Source organism: Papio anubis, chromosome 5 (assembly GCF_008728515.1).
Source record: "Papio anubis isolate 15944 chromosome 5, Panubis1.0, whole genome shotgun sequence".
NCBI lineage: Eukaryota > Metazoa > Chordata > Mammalia > Primates > Cercopithecidae > Papio > Papio anubis.
Genome location: NC_044980.1, coordinates 154,919,151 through 154,936,377, shown reverse-complemented (window position 1 = coordinate 154,936,377; position 17,227 = coordinate 154,919,151).

Here is a 17,227-nt window from a genome sequence, read left to right as displayed (position 1 = left end):
CCAGTTCTAGTATTTTTGTTGGCATCTATTATCCTTCAATCATTGAGTGTCCTCATTTAAAAGAGCTTGGTTTTCATGCTCAAACATAGATTGTGAATATATGATATCTAGAGGTAATACTAACTTTACTAGGTCAGTTTTATAGAGCTATACAACGTCTCCTGATGGTTAATTTTATTGCTTGGTGAGGTCTATGGTTTACTCTAACACGATAATCCTACAGAAAATGTTATTAACATTGACCCAGCTCATCCAATGATATTCTTCGTGATGATAAATAGGTCAGCTAAGATGCCTGCAATACAATTCAGGAGATTTAGGAAGGCATAATAGAATCATCCCACCGCTACCATACACACATACACAACATATAAGAAGCAGTCTTCGATAATTGCATTTTTCTCCATAAGACTGTTTTGTAAATAATTTCATAAGCAGTGCAGTTTTAAAGGACGGGAAATAATTAAGTACATTCACATGAATTGGTCCCCTTTTTGATTCATGAATTAAACTGTGCTAGACAGCTTTTTAATGCCATCCAGATCATCTTTTCTTATTAAATGGTCTTCTCTCTGTCTCCAAAAGCTTGACCTTTATGGATCCCTTTCTTCTTTCACTGGGTTGACTACTGGAAAGAGAGAAAGAGAGAGAGAATGTTCAAGGTATTTATTCTCCCAGGTCTGGTTTCTCCTTGACCTGGCTGCATTCCTCAGCAAAAGGTCGAATCTCCTCTCCAGGTGGAGGTTTCCATATGACTGTCTTAAAGAATTTTTATAACTGCTGTGTCCACTCACTGCTTCAGGAGTGCAAACAGTCCTGGAGATCACCCTTCGACATCTTTGCAAAGAGTCCCTTTATTTAACTCCCTTGAGTTATCCTAATTTGAATGCACCATCTGTTTCCTGCTGACATCCTAACGTGCACATGATCAGATCTCAAAAATGAGTAGCACCATGTCACTCCTGATGATTGAATAGCTTGGTTTGAACAGTTCAGAAATGAATTGCAAGAGGATCCTGCTATTGACAAGTCCCAGCCAGTGCAGCAAAGCTCTTCTAGGGTGGATTGATCTTCCAGTTTGATACTATCACCACGTTTTCGTTGATCTGGTTTTCTAAAAGAAGCCAGTCAGCTTCCACTTGAGATCATCATTGCAGCTAAAAAGTAGAACAAACTGTGCTTCTTTTAGGTACTCAATAATTAGAGATTGTGTGAGGCAAAGATGGCCAGATAGGACAAGTGAAACATTGAAGAACAAACTTTAGCAGCAGCTTCGGTCCATAGAAAAGCACTAAACAGCTGGTCAACCAATCTAATTAAAAATATCAGGATGTGTCCTACTTCAATTGATATCCTTCCTTTAAAACAAAAGAACTGGGAAGCTCTACTTCATGCCTTCTTAGACCATCCACAGGCCTAAAACATGAAGCCCCACAATTTAACTTAGCTTCTTTTTCTTCTTTCTTTAGGATTCAGTTTTGATGTCTCTATTTTTGAAAAACTAAGGTAGATTGTCACAATATTGGGATATGTGCTGTTTTCTGTGTTCCTTTAGTATCTTACTTTTATTCCAACGTATCATGCATTTAAAATTCTCTAAATATTTCCAATGTAAACAAAAGCTAGAAAATTTTTGTAATTTTTTAGTGTTCTCTAAGACAGAAAATTTTATAATAATGCTACATTCAAATTTACAAACATTTAGTTAGTATGAAGGCCTTTTGTAGGTACCCCACAGAGAAAAAAATACAGTTTTATCATGAAATTAGAATAATTGTATCTGAAGTGACAGCATCTTAATAAATACTGATTGAATTATTAAAATATAAATAAATATCATTATTAAACTAAAATTTACCAATCACATCTTTAGGCCTAACTTTATACATATATTTGTTTCATTTGACTTATAGAACTTTTCAAAATAGCATTATTATTTCATTTTCGCTGATTAGGAATTTAATATTAGCAAGGCTAATAATTCCATTCAAGGCACAATATTGGGAGTCATAGTTCCAAGGTTTGAAACCATTGTCTACCTAAGTTCAGAACCTATGCTCTTCCTGCTGTTCACACTGCCCCTAGAGCACTAGGAATGGGCCATAAACTGGAGAGGTCCTGGTATCTACCATAAACAATAGATGCAAGTAAATGTTTTCCAAAGGACAGATTTTTTAGTACTTAATAATCTAGTGAATTAAGAGGTCAGGACTCAGAGGTCTAGAAACAAGAATAATAACAAAAAACAGCTAACTGCCTCTGATCACCTTACTATTTCAATAGTGTTAGGTTCTTTTTTGGAATTCAGCTTGGTCACAGGTAGGAAAAATTAATGAACTAATGGCAATGATGAATTCTACCTATATTCTTTTAGTTGAGTATAGTGTAGAAGATTGAGGTTTAAAGGAAGAAAGTTGGATTAATCTTAATGTGCCTTCATTCACCCGAGCAGAAACATCTCTTTTTTCCATAATCCAGAGTATGGAAGAAGCCGTCCATCTGGGTGACGTTCTAGTGCAATTGGAGTTATTTCATAGGATGGGAAATGAGTGACAGCAAGAAAGGGTTTCTGCAAGGCCTTAAGCTGACACTGTTCAGCTGGAAAATCTGCAGAAGAGGTTGTGTTAAACTTGTTTCTGAAAGCAGTTAAACAGGTTATAAGACAGAACACTGCAATCACCTTTGAAGTACACGAGCCCAAACTTTCTAAATATTCATGATGTCTGAGTCGGTCCTAGATACAGCTGGTTAGAAAATGTCTTAGTAATCTTCAGTTGGTTGTCCAGAAAGGGTTAAGGAACTAGAAATTATTGTTGAAGTAGAACAGCATTTGTGTATATGCTGAAAAAATAGAGAACTAAGAAGAACCAGCAATAGAAGCTAAATTTATTTTAGAGGTATGCCTTCTGGTTGAGACTAACTCTTGCAATAAACAGAGATTAAAAGATGATGCAATAGGAGATGTGGCAAAGAAATTGTAGACAGAAAAAATGGTTAAACAGTGTGACTTATATAACTTGAAGATGATAGCAAATATAAATGCTGATTTTATTTTATTAGAAATTATCTTTTCAAGTGACAGATGCATGTCAATTATATGCTAGGTAAATCTTTTTTGCCATTACATTTGTCTTTTGAAAAAGCTTTAAGATCAGCAATTACTGGATTTGAAGTTGCCCTCGTGTTTCTTGAAAATATAACAGTGCATGATTTGCAGGGATTTTGTATTACTTATTACTTCAGGAGAGTTAATTTAATAAACTCCCTGGAGGCCGAGCGCGGTGGCTCAAGCCTGTAATCCCAGCACTTTGGGAGGCCGAGACGGGCGGATCACGAGGTCAGGAAATCGAGATCATCCTGGCTAACCCGGTGAAACCCCGTCTCTACTAAAAAATACAAAAAACTAGGCAGGCAAAGTGGCGGGCGCCTGTAGTCCCAGCTATTCAGGAGGCTGAGGCAGGAGAATGGCGTGAACCCCGGAGGCAGAGCTTGCAGTGAGCTGAGATCCGGCCACTGCACTCCAGCCTGGGCGACAGAGTGAGACTCTGTCTCAAAAATAAGTAAGTAAATAAATAAATAAATAAATTCCCTGGAAATCATCACACTCTCTGAGCTCTGCAAGGCAAAGAATCACATATTACCAGTCTCTCCTTAGAGCCTGACACAATGATGAACATGTAGAAAGTTTGTTTCATTATAGAACACAGAATTAAAATGCCTGATATGTCACAAAAACAGGGTGGGTTGACTATTTCTTTTTTGACTTTTAGCTAGTCCCAGGGCTAAAGTTCTTAAGGACCCATTAATCAGCAATGTCAAAAGACCTGGAGGAAAACACATTAGTTCTCCTAAACTTCATTTGTTTCTGTACAACCTTCACATTTTTTTTTTTTTTTACGGGTCATCAGTATTGCAACTAGTCAACACTAGTTGACTTATAATGCGGTGCTTACAATATTCTAGTCACTGGTTTGAGCATTTATTTATGTTAACAAATTTAATCCTCCAATAATCCTGTGGGTAAATATCATGCTTATCTGGTCAATACAGTGGAGTTAAGAAGTTAAGAAACTTGTTTAAGTGGTAGAGTCAGAATTTATACTGGATTCTTGCTAGAGTTTAAGATCTTAAATATTATATAATACTGCTTCTCAATGTTGTCAAATTTTATCAAATATTTTTCTTAAACTCACTATGCACATATTTTTTTCCAGAAAAACTTCATTCACTGTGCTCATATATATATACACATTTTCTTAATACTTCTTAAAGTAAAATATTTATTAAAACACATTTTAAAAATTCTGTCTAAAAATAAACTCACATAGAACTAATGAAACATGTACCATATTTTGGAGTCACTTGCTTGGTAGAGAACATGGATTTCTGAATCACAAGAGCTTTCTATTCTAGACCAGGGATCACAAGCACAGGGACACACATCAGAGAGCGGGTTTGCTCATTCTTTAAAATGCCGTTGGCAGACACCAAGTAATCCCCTACAGTTCTCCTTCCCACTGAACACAGGTGAGACTGCCGATTATTTCTTAATTCATAATTCTGGGAAATTATCACACATACAACAAAATTCATACGAAAGGTGAAACAAAATTATCCCTATTTTAGACCCAGTTCTGTTATAAGTCATTATATTACTTTAAGGTAGATTTTCAATTCTAATATGCATCAGTTTCTCCTGCTGTACACCTAGAGGTTTGGTTAACTTTATGATCAATTCTAGTTGTAGAAATTTGTTCTGTGACTTTTTAATTAATGGTCGGTCAAGTGGGGCTGTAAGAGTAAACAAAGAAGAGACTCAGAAAAACAAAGTTTATTACATAACCACAGGTCCTAGAGAGACAGAGTCACTGCACACCAAGAAAAAGCCATGAGAGGAACACCTATGGAGTTGGCTCAACTAAGCAAGTAGAGAGCCTAAAGAGATAGAGAACTTGTGGGCAACTGCCATTATTAGGGATCAGTGCGGAGGACATATGAAAAGGCATGAGACTTCACTGGGGTTTTTGAATATTACTAGGTCATAACCAGGGAAGGGCAGGAAGGGAAACTTGTGGCAGGAGCCATCATTATCACAGTGGGGAAAGATGTTCCCAGCCTGTTTGTGTAGATGTTGAGGCTATAGAAAAGAAAAATAAATATGAACTTCAAAAAAATTTATAATATAAACCCATAATGTTATCACTTTATTTCTCTGCCCCTTCTATGTACTCTTTTCCAATTTTCACCACAAATTATTTATTTTTATTTTTATTTTACTTTAAGTTCTGGGATACATGTGCAGAATGTGCAGGTTTGTTACATAGGTATATATGTGCCATGGTGGTTTGATGCACCTATCAACCTATCATCTAGGTTTTAAGCCCTTCATGCATTAGGTATTTGTCCTAACGCTCTCCCTCCCCTTTGCCCCCACTCCCCGACAGACCCTGGTGTGAGATGTTCCCCTTCCTGTGTCCATGTGTTCTCACTGTTTAGCTCCCACTTATGAGTGAGAACGTGGTTTCATCACAAATTCTTAAGAGAAGTTGGATACCATAAACATTACCACACAATCTATAATAATGGAAAGAGCCTTCAATAATCCACTTTCAATAAAGAATAGAACAACCTATGGAAAATCAACAAAGAAGCAAAGAACTTAAACAACACTTCCAACCAAACGGACCTAACAGGCATAAATGGAACACCCCAGCCAGTGACAGCAGGGTGTCATTTTTCTCGATTGCACATGAAACATTCTTCAGGAGAGATCACATGTTAGGTCATAAAATAAGTCTTGATAGATTTTAAAAGATTGAAAATTACACAAAGTATCTTTTCTATTTGCAAAGGAATGAAACTAGAGATCAATAACAGAGAAAAAATTTAAAAACCCACAAATATATGAAAATTAAAAAACACACTCTTAACCATTGGGTCAAAGAAGAGATCACAAGGGAAATTAGAAGATATCTTGAGACAAATGAAAATGAAAATACCATTTTCTAAAATTTATGAGATGCAGCAAAAGCAGTGCTAGGTGGGAAATTTATAGTTATAAACTCTTACATTAAAAAAGGAAATATTTCATATCTACTTTAAAAACTACAAAATGTTTACAGCTTAAGGAACTAGAAAAGAACAAACTGCACCCAGAGGCAGTAGAAAGACAGAAATAAGGATAAGAGCAGAGATAAACAAAAGCGAGAATAGACCAAACACAGAGAAAATCAATGAAACCAAGAGTCAGTTCTTTGAGTGACTAAACAAAATTGACAGACTTTTAGCTACGTTGACTTAAAAACTTTAAAAAGAGAGAGAGAGAAAAGATTAACATAACTAAAATCTGAAATGAAAAAAGGGAGAGAACTACAGATTTTACAGACAAATTTGGGTTTTACAACCCAACTTTGTTGATTTGCAGTTGGTGGTGCTTCCTTTCTCAGCATTCTAGAAAGGAACATCATCCATTTAAAAGATTTCTGAGAAAGCAGTAACTTTTCCAAAATAGTTACCTATAAATGTCCTGAAGAATCCCTTTATCTTGTTTATGTTAATATTATAAAAATTATCTGGGGTTTTAGGCTGAACACCTGTTCCATTCAAGAGAAAAATAGTCTGATCTCTCTAGACATGTGTCAGTCATAGCCCTTGACACTCCTTGTCCTGTTTAGAAACCTTAAATTAAACAAACAAAACAAAACAAAGTCATAAGTATAATTCGATAGATTGTACTGTACGATGCATTCAGGATGCATACAGTATGCGCCATGACGACACATGCTGAGCTACCTGTAGCTGAGTTAATGTGGTTCATCGTGTGTTGACTAACATGTTAGAAAGTTTAATTATCATCCTGCTATAAACGGGGAAATAGTTTTCAGAATTTGGTGCATCCAGCTTTATGGTTTATAATTTATTACCACAATATTGGGGGAAACAAGACTACATTAAGCCATTTGAGTCCCTTGAAAATGGCCCTTAATAAAAAAAAAAAAACAAAAAAAAACAAAAAAAAAAACCACGAGTCTGATGATTTCTGTAACTGTCATTTGCATAGGCCAAAAACATACATGTTCAAAACCCAGAAAGGAAGGAATGATTGAACACTTTCAGGGCTATGTTTTGTTACCTTTAAATTTTGACCATTTGTGCATTAAAATGTATTCTTAATCAGTGGTGTTCACATATATAGAAGGAGACAAAAGGGAAAAACGCACTTGTACTTACAGTTTGAAACCCCACAGTTGATTAGAATTGCTTCTTTGACAGCTGAGAAAAATTATAATTGCATGAGTTTTTATCTATGAAATATTTACTGGTGAAACATTGTATAATATTTACAATGCATAAACTTTCTTATAGTTAATACCTGTTTTGGTTAACATTGCCTAATGCCAACACCAGGAAAGAGCAATTAGCAAACTTCCTTTAGGGTTCACTTTTCCTTTCTGGTGAAAAATAAGTTTTTAAACATATTACATCTATTTATTGATCAGTTTGGATGGTTTGTACCCAGTATTATTTTAGTAGTAAAGATCCAGATTCAGGCTGTGTTTCTCATGCTGATGCCTACAATGCAGGGCAGGGCTTGGCTTATATTCTGTCTTCATACAGGGAGAAAATCAGATAGTGCTAGATTTGAATTCTCACTCGGGTACTTAATAATTGTATAATCTTGGTCCAGTCACTTAAACTGTCTGTCTTCATCCACAAGATGAGAACAATAAAGCCTACTTTATAAGATTGTTATAAAGACTAAATGACAATATGTATATATAATGTTTATAGCATAGTGTCTGACACATTACAAGTGTTCACTAAAATATAGCTGCTACTATCATTGTCATTTTTTTCACTACAGAGGCATAAATAACTTAACAGATAAAGTCACTAAGAGTCACGATTTTGGATATCACCTACAGAATGAATATTATATGCATCTATTGATGAATTCTATAAAGAAAATCACTGGAAAGAAAATATAATAGAAGATTTCTGAGCCTCAGATTCTTCAATATGCTGCTCTGATTTGAATAGCAGTAGGCATTGGTTCCTCACAGCATGTCACATTGTATCATTACACGCTCATGAAAAAAAAATGACATACTCCCTAAAGTCCACTTTGAAGAAGGAAAAAAATAAGAAATCAAATGGCTCTTTGCTGTCCCTACAATTTGAATGTGACAAAAGAAAGGTGCTACTGAGGAACATGACTAACTTCAAGAATACAAATTAGCATATAACTAATCTTATTGATTTAATTATTAATTCCCTTTGAAATGAATGCATTAGTTGCACATTTTTAAGTTTTATTACATCTTTGATGTTGGGTTATTTTATATTGTATTTTAGTTGACATAATTAATGAAACATCCTGTCATACATAATACAGCATAAGGAAAAATGACACTTTGGTGGGTGTTTCAGAAATAAATCATAAATGATAGACATGAACAACTTGGTAGCTCCCTATATCAATCAGTGGAGGTACCCGAAATTACCTTATTCTTTTTATTTGAAAACATATGAATTTAAACACTTTTGTCAAGAACTACTTATGGATGCCAAGAAATACAAAAACTCTGTCCAAAGATCTTCATTCACCTTAAGACTTGAGATATTTTTGACTGAAAAAGAAATGAAAAATGAAAGTATGGATTTTGAGACTTTCTTGATATTTCTTTTTTTCTTTGGAAAAATTAGAAATGGTTTATCATTAACAGCATGTTCTATTAACTCTTTCTAAAAACTCCTTGGAAATATTGTAGCTTGGGAATTACAAACATGAGGCCTCACTACTCACATAAAGTAAAATTGTTTTTTATTAATACTAACAGAGTTTTATTCACTTGGAAATACTTGTAGCAATTTTACAGAAGAGAAAATTAGGGACAAATATGAGCAGTTAAGAAGTATATTTAAAAATGTATAATTAACTACTTAAAAATGAGACTTTATGTCAGAAAATACATGACTTTCTTTAGAATAAAGTAGCTTGTCTTGGAGGTATGACTCGGAGGTGTGAAAATAACAATAAAAATACAAGCTTAATAGTAAATATCTACTTTTCACTGGGATGTACAAAGCTGCAAGAGACTGTGGGCTCCACTTTAATAAAAAGAGCAAGCTAAAGAAGCTACAAAGTCAACATTATAACAAACAAAGAAAGCAAATAAAACAAAACGTCAGAGAGCTGAAGATGAAAACAAAACAACATCAAAAATGTATGAACTCCACTTCAGAAAGTGATGGACCCTTTCGAAGGCAGAAGAACCTCCCAGCTGCTTTGATTTCTGGTGAAGAGAGAGGAGGATAAGAATCTTCCTGAGAAAGGCAGATGGAGAAACCAGCTGAACATTTAATACAGTTTTAATGGACATTTGTGGGCTGGTTTGATGGATTAGAATACTGAGGAACCCCAGTCACAAATTCAGTTGCATTCTTCTACTAATTTTTTTCTACTAATCTTTCCTTAATCAAAAGCTGAGATAGAACAAGATAATTAAGCGGAATCCCATCCCTGAGGTGCTGTCCCCACAGCACCTTGCTTACTTTAGTTGAGCAGGGCAGGAGAGCCAGAGAACAACTACCGGAGACACAATGGGTCATTGCCAAATGCAGGTAACCGCTGTCAGCGATGGTGAGGTGGACAGGAAAGCTGAGATAAATCCCTCTAAGTCACTCTTCACCCACAGTCTCTGTGTGTATTGCGGAAATCTTCCAAAGGCTGAGTGAGGTAGCAACTCCGAGAAAGAGAAATTCTTCTCGGGCACCCCTGGTGTTCACTGAAAGCATTGCAGCTCTGCTTCAAAGAGTCGAATGTAGAACAGCTGAGGGAGGAAGATTCCCGGAAAACCTACCAAGGATTAACCTAGACATCAGAGGGGATTTCTCAGTGGCCCAAAGGCCTGGTGCCAAGCTTAAATTAGAAAGTGACTTCCCACGGCTTGAAAGCTGGCATCCGGAAAGGCACATGAAAATTTTTGACATTTTGTTGATGTTCAAGTCCAAAGTTTGGATGAAGGAAATGTCGTTGTTCTTTTCACCAAATAGTGTAAGCCAATGGTGAACCAAAGGAATAAAGCTACAACGAAGTCCAGGCCCACGTAAAATATGGCTATACTCATCCCAGCAGTAGAGACCTTCCAGAAATAAGGATGTTCCATTTTCTAGGCTAAATATTGTTTCGCTAATGTACTAGATACTTTTATATTCAATATCTGATGTACGGTAAAAATTACTAAACATGCCGAAACAAGAAAGTGTAGTCCATAGTCAAGAGAGGAAACAGGCTGGGCGCTGTGTCTCACGCCTGTAATCCCAACACTTTGGGAGGCCGGGGCGGGTGGATCACCTGAGGTCAGGAATTGGAGACAGCCTGGCCAACACGGTGAAACCGTGTCTGTACTAAAAGTACAAAAAAAATTAGCTGGGCGTAGTGGCATGTGACTGTAGTCCCAGCTATTTGAGAGGCTGAGGCAGGAGAATTACTTGAACCTAGGACGCAGAGGTTGCAGTGAGCTGAGATTGCGACATTGCACTCCAGCCTGTGCGACACGGTGAGACTCCATTACACACAAAAAAGAGAGGAAACAGAAAATTCACACAGATACAGAGATAGCCTAGATTTGAAAAGTTTATGGATGGATTTGTTGAAAAAAGGTAACATTTAATAATAAATGGGATATTTCATCACAGGTATAAAAACTATAAAAATAAACCAAATGAATTCAATTGACAGATTTAGCAGCATGCTAGAAACTAAAAAGGAAAGGGTCAGTGAACTTGAAGGCAATTCTATAGGAATTATCAAATTGAAACACAAAGTACAAATAAGTTTTAATAAAAATAGCTGGAAAAACTGGTTATTTGAATGGAAAAAATAATCTCATCCCCTTTCGCTGTACATATATGAAGAAGATATAAAAGCTAAAAAAAAAAACAAAAGTGATCCTCAAGTAAAATATGGAGAAGTTAAAGGATGCATAGAAAGGTTCAGAGGCAGAAATTTCAGTCACTATGTGTGCTGGCTCTATTCCATTTTTGTTCTGTTAGTAAAATTGATTATTGCACACTTTGAAAAAGTCCTTTATTCACTTGCACTGTGTTATTATATTAGTATAGTACTTTGTACTGAATGACCCCTGAGTAAGAATGAGGATACTAGTTGTCCTACCTTGTTGACAAAATTTTATACTGTAGTATTTCTATTAGCTATTCCAGCATTTGTGGAATTATAACTTTTTGTAGCTTTAATTTATAATTCCCTAATGACTAATAATTTTGAGTACTTTTACATGCTTATTGATTATTAATTTATCTTTCTTTAGATGTATCCAAGTCTTTTATCCATTTTTAATTGGTTTGCTTGCCTATAGAAGTTTGTTATATAAGTTTTCTGTATATTATAAATTTGAACTTTTGCCAAACATATGTATTACAAATAGTTTTTTTTCTCAGAGTGTGGCTTGTTAACTTATTTTCTTACTAATGTCTTTGATGAGCAGATGTTTTTAATTTTGATGAATATGATTTGTCATTTTTTCTTGTATAGTTAGTACATTTTGGTCTAAGAAATCTAAGAAATACATGTGTACTCCAAGATTATGAAGATATTTGCTCAAATTTTCACTCAAAATCTTTACTCTGACATTTACATTTATGTCTAAGATAAATATAAAGAAAGATAAATGAATGATCAAAAAAGGTACTAAAAATCATTAGTCATTACGAGAATAAAAATTAAAGCTACAAAAAGATATAATTCCACAAATGTTGGAATAGCTAATAGAAATACTACAATATAGAATTTTGGCAAGAATGTTGGACAACTAGTATCTTCATTCTTACTCAGGGCTCATTCAGTACAAAGCACTGTATTAATAAAGCAATGCAATGCAAATGAATAAGGGGTTTTTCTGAAGTGTGCAATAAGCAATTTTAATGACAGAACAAAAATGAAATCCAGCCAGCACATATAGTGACTGAAATTTCTGCCTCTGAATCCTTCTTTGCATCTTTTAAATTCTCCATATTTTACTTGAGGATGAGATTTTCTTTTCTTTGTTTTCTTTTTTCTTTCTTTTTTTTTTTTTTTTTTGTTTGTTTGTTTGTTTTCATGTCTTCTTTGTACCTCTAAAAGTGCAATTTATTCTTGGCATTATTCTGAACAAGGAACATATTCTGGCCTATTCTGTTCACTGTGTTTTTGTTTAAGCTCTTTTCATCACTTAATTTTCCTGTTCTTCTCATGTCCAGTTTGAAACACTTAGAATCTCTTCTTTGCTCAATTGTGACCACAGGGATCAAATAGATATTAAATACAGCACCTAGCCTCATATCTTCATCTGGCAAATGGCAGTTTCAAATATGGGAGCACGAGCTGCACAAGGAACCCTAAAAGTATTTATTACAAAATTTAACTTCATAAGGTTTCTATGTAGAATCAATGAGAAAATCCATATAAAATACAAAGTAGAGTACCTTGCACACAATAAGAAAATAATAGATTTTTTACTATTATCAAAACCTTATAATAACAATAAATTATAATTGCATGCATCTTATAAATCTATTATTGTAGACCTTTTGTTATTATTATTTGAAAATTTACCAGGACACAGAGCATGCTGTGAACACTTTAGTAAGTACTTAAGACTTTTTTATGTTTTTAGTAAAGGGATATGCAATGCAAAAGAAATTAAATTTATCAATTACTATGTCTTTATGTCAACTTGACCTTTATATTTTTGTAGCACCATTTAAAGGGTGAAAAATTTCAAAGTAGAGTCATGCCATTTATTCTAAATATTCTTAGTCATGTCAAATACATTGTTTATATAATAGCGTAATTAATCTAGAATAAAATGAAAGTGCTTGACTCTCCAGAAGTATAGTTCTGGTCTGTGTTACCATCATGAGATTGCTTTACATCAGATTAATTCCAGGATTTATAAAATAGCGTTAAACAACCAGAGAATGAATAGTAAATTCATAGCTGTGCAGAAGATGGTTTCTAGCTGAGCTACAGCAAATATTTTGATTGTAAGATAATAATTTTCTTGAGGGCTGGAAATACACTTGATCATAACTTTATCTCACTGTTTAGCAAAGTGCCTAGTATAGAGTAGGTATCACTAACTGTATCATCGTTACATGATCTTCAGATAGTGCATTTTCTTTTCGTGTGCTTCACCTGTTCTATATTTTAGTGATACCTCATAATATAGAAAATATGATTTTGAGAAACTTATCACAAGATGACTTATATGAACCCCTATTTTCTTGTACATATACAAATAATTTAATGTATTTTATTCAATGTTAACCTACTAGTAAATGGAAAATCTGAAATTAGAAACAGATCTGACTGCATACTAAATTTGCATTCCAAAGTTATATATATATATATAGAAGCATGAACATCAATTAAAACAGTTAAGGTTTTCCTAAAAGGAAGTGTCTTCATTTAAATTTAACTAACTTCCCAAGATACCCCATAATGTTACATTAATTTTAAGGAAACATGCTGAAATAGAAATTGTTAATTTGAAAACTCCCTTATTGATATTAAGTATGCTCACCAAAGGACTCAGTCACAGCATGTAGCACTTTAGAATAGTCAAATTAAATTTACTGAGCTGTAGGTTTATTGCTTTGATAAGCACAGTGTATATTTACTATTTCTGTCATATATTTTCCGTAATTAGAGCAACTGTTATCTCATTTGACAAATAGCGGACAAAACGCTCTTCAAAAAAGGATTTTCACTGAATTCCTCTTTTTTTTTCTCAGAAGCATTCAGTAACACACTGTGCTCAAAAGCCTGGCTGCTTAGCAAATCAAACCATCTCATGTCTTATGCCCAGCATTCGATGTCTTTCTTCAGTTACCCTTTAATTCTCAACCTGTCTATTCTCACTTTTGTAAAATCTCCTTTATTAAGTCAAACCTTTTCTACTTTTGACTATGTTTTGTACATGTTTTATTCTTCCTCTACTCCATTTCATGCACACTATTTTGATACTCAGATGAAATGTTACCCAATTTGAGATGAATTTCCTTATTATTATTTCCATAGCTTCGAATTTTCTTACCTTCTTGGAAAAATCCATATTCTGATTGCTAATATGGCAAGAACTGAGCTCTTTCCTACTCTTGATCCACATATTTCTAGGGAATCTGTTGACATTGGATGAGGCAATCTAGAAGAAATCCTGGAAGAGGAAATATTTGGTCTGAGACTTACATGATGAGAAGAAGTAGTTCTATGGAAATCTGAGGACAGCATTCCACGCAGAGAAAAGATAAGGGCAAGAGTTGGGGGTAAAAATAGACTTTTATTTTTTTATCAATTGAAAGAAGACACAGTAGCCAAAGTATAATGTACAATGGGGACAGGAGTAAGAGATGAGATTGAAGGAGTTTCCAAGACGAGATCCTAATACGGCCTTAAATGTGTGGAAAGTGTTTGGATTTTATGTTAAATATGCAGAACGCTATTGGAATATTTTAAAAAGAAAGCTCATATGTTCTGACACATATTTTTTAAAAATCATTTTGGCTATTGAGGGGAAAATGCACTAAGGGTATTACAGAATAAGTCTCCTCTGTGGCCATGGGAAAATCCGATATGGACTTCGTCAGCTGTCAAATGGGGATAATAGCTTCACAGAATCATGACAAATTATGCTCCTTTATGAGAAAAATTTAGACGCAGGTATGATGAAAATAAAAATATTAGAAAAGATCTTGAGATTTATGGAAAAAATGCCTATGGCAATGTAAGGAACATAGTCTACTCAAGAAATCAGAAAAGTGGAGAATAACAGCAATAAGTTATGCAAGTAACTAAAGAAGAAAAAGAAAATGGAGTCTCCACTGAGCCACCTTCCGAACTCATTGGTTTTATTGTTCTTGTTTTTTCATTTTCTGATTTCATTGGTTAGCTTAGGCTCTTTTCTACTCTCGATGTGACTTTCATTATTTATTAAATATGTTGAGAGACCAGTATAGTAAAAGTGGGGAGTCAAATACAAAAAAAAAGAAGGCTCAAAACAAGAGCAGCAATGAAGAAAGAAAATACTTGTAGCAGCTATTTCCAAGCTGCTTGAGACACTCATCTAGCTATTTCATGAAATCTGTCTGATTTTCTGTTTTCTGCTCTTGTCCAGGAATACTCAATGGAATGTACAGGGCGAAGAACAAAGAATGATGCTGCTGATTTGTTCCACGCATCCACAACCGTGTCTGTGAATTAAGATTGAAATCTTAATCCAGGCTTTCTTTAACACTGGAAACAAGTGATGCACAAATTATTTTAATAATTGATATTAACTTTGCTTATTTTCTCTACTGTTGAAGTCACTATGTGTGAAAGTATTAGCGCATTCACATCAGAAAGAACAATAAACACATCCCTAATATCTTATCTCTGTGTCTGAGGAAGCAAAGACTTTGTTTGTCTACTTAAGGGAGCATTCTTGTTTATTCATGATCATCAATATGGGAAGCTTGTGAACTTTTCTGTTTGTTATTTTCGCAAAAGTGGTTTTCAATCCACCTTAATGTGCAAAATGTGCAGTGTTGCATAAAGCCAGTTTGGATGCAAAAATAAAGTAATTTCTTTGACTTCAGATAATTCCTTGCTCATCCAAAAAAAGTTCCACTTTGTATTAATATTTTATTGTGCAAACAATAGATAGATACAGTCTCTTTATAAGAATTTCAATTTGCTTATAAGGTTACAGTCCACTTTCCTCACTGCCCAGAAATATTCGGTACCTCTCTTTTCATTGTGAGGTAACTATCCTTCAATTTGTGAAAACTTCCAACTTGTATTTACATTCATGCAATATATTTATGGATACAAAAATAAATCCACAAAATATCTAATATTTTTCAAATAAATGTTATAAATCCATACATGTTGTCCTGAACTTTTTGAAAAATTTAACATGGTGTCTTCAAAATAATCCTGTATTTCTACAGATTATTTTCAGCTATTGTGTAATATATGGTTAATTTTTTTGTAAATGAGAAGAACCTAAATGCTATGACTAGGAAAAAATATTTTCTATCTGTTTTCAAATCAGTACTGAGGCATCTCTCTTCTTGTTATGTGGAATCTCTGGCAATAGCTCAAGTTTCTAGAAATAAAAAAAAAAATCAAATGTAATGATTTACTTTTCGGTGATGTATGCCCAGCAATAATGGAATAATATTGGACTCTAATTTAGTATTTTAAAAATTTATCACCAATAATCTAGTTGTGAGAGTTACAAAGGAAATTCAGTGAATTTTGCAGAAACTTAGTCTCCTCATTTGTAGAATGAATGGTTGTGCCATAGGATCTGCTACCTTTGATACAGGAGAGGGGGCAGGGAAGTGATGGGTAGAGAAAGGCAGGGTCCCTGGCAAGGGCTCCACCCTTGGGCCTATGCCCACGGACCTAGGTGAGCACAGACACTCCTGTTTTCATGCCCAAATGTTGCATTTTTCAAGGCTACCCTGGCCCTCCATGCCCTCCATCCGGTGCCTATAAAAACCTGAGACCCTAGTGGGTACACACACATGCCTCTAGACGTTGAGAGAAACACACCAGTAGAAGAACACACAGGTGGCTGGATGTTGAGAGGTGCAGAGAAGAAGAAGAGCATACTGACAGGCGCCAGCAGATGCCGGTAGGCTGTCAAAGGTGAGACCACGTGGAATTCGGTGGGAGGTGGGGGTTGGAGGAGAGTTTGGCCACTGGGTGGCCTGATTCTGGGGAAGTCCACCTTCCCAATCCATCCCGCTTCTGGCTCCCCATTCATCACTGAGAGCTACTTCAACCATTCAATAAAACCCTACACTCATTCTCCAAGCCCACTTGCGATCCAATTTTGCCAGTACACCAAGGCAAGAACCCTGGGGTACAGAAAGTCCTCTTGCAATAAGGCAGAGGATCTAATTGAGCTGATTAACACAAGCCACCTACAGATGGCAAAACTAAAATAGCACACTGTATCCCCTGCCCACTGGGGTTTCAGGAGATGTAAACATTCACCTCTAGACACTGCTGTGGGGTCAGAGCCTTACAACCTGCCCATCTGCATGCTCCCCTAGAGGTCTGAGCAGCAGGGCACCAAAGAAGCAAGCCACACTCTCATCACATGCCATGTGAGGGAGATTAAGAATCTTTCGCATTTCACTTTCATGGCAGTATTGTGACAGTGACTTGGAG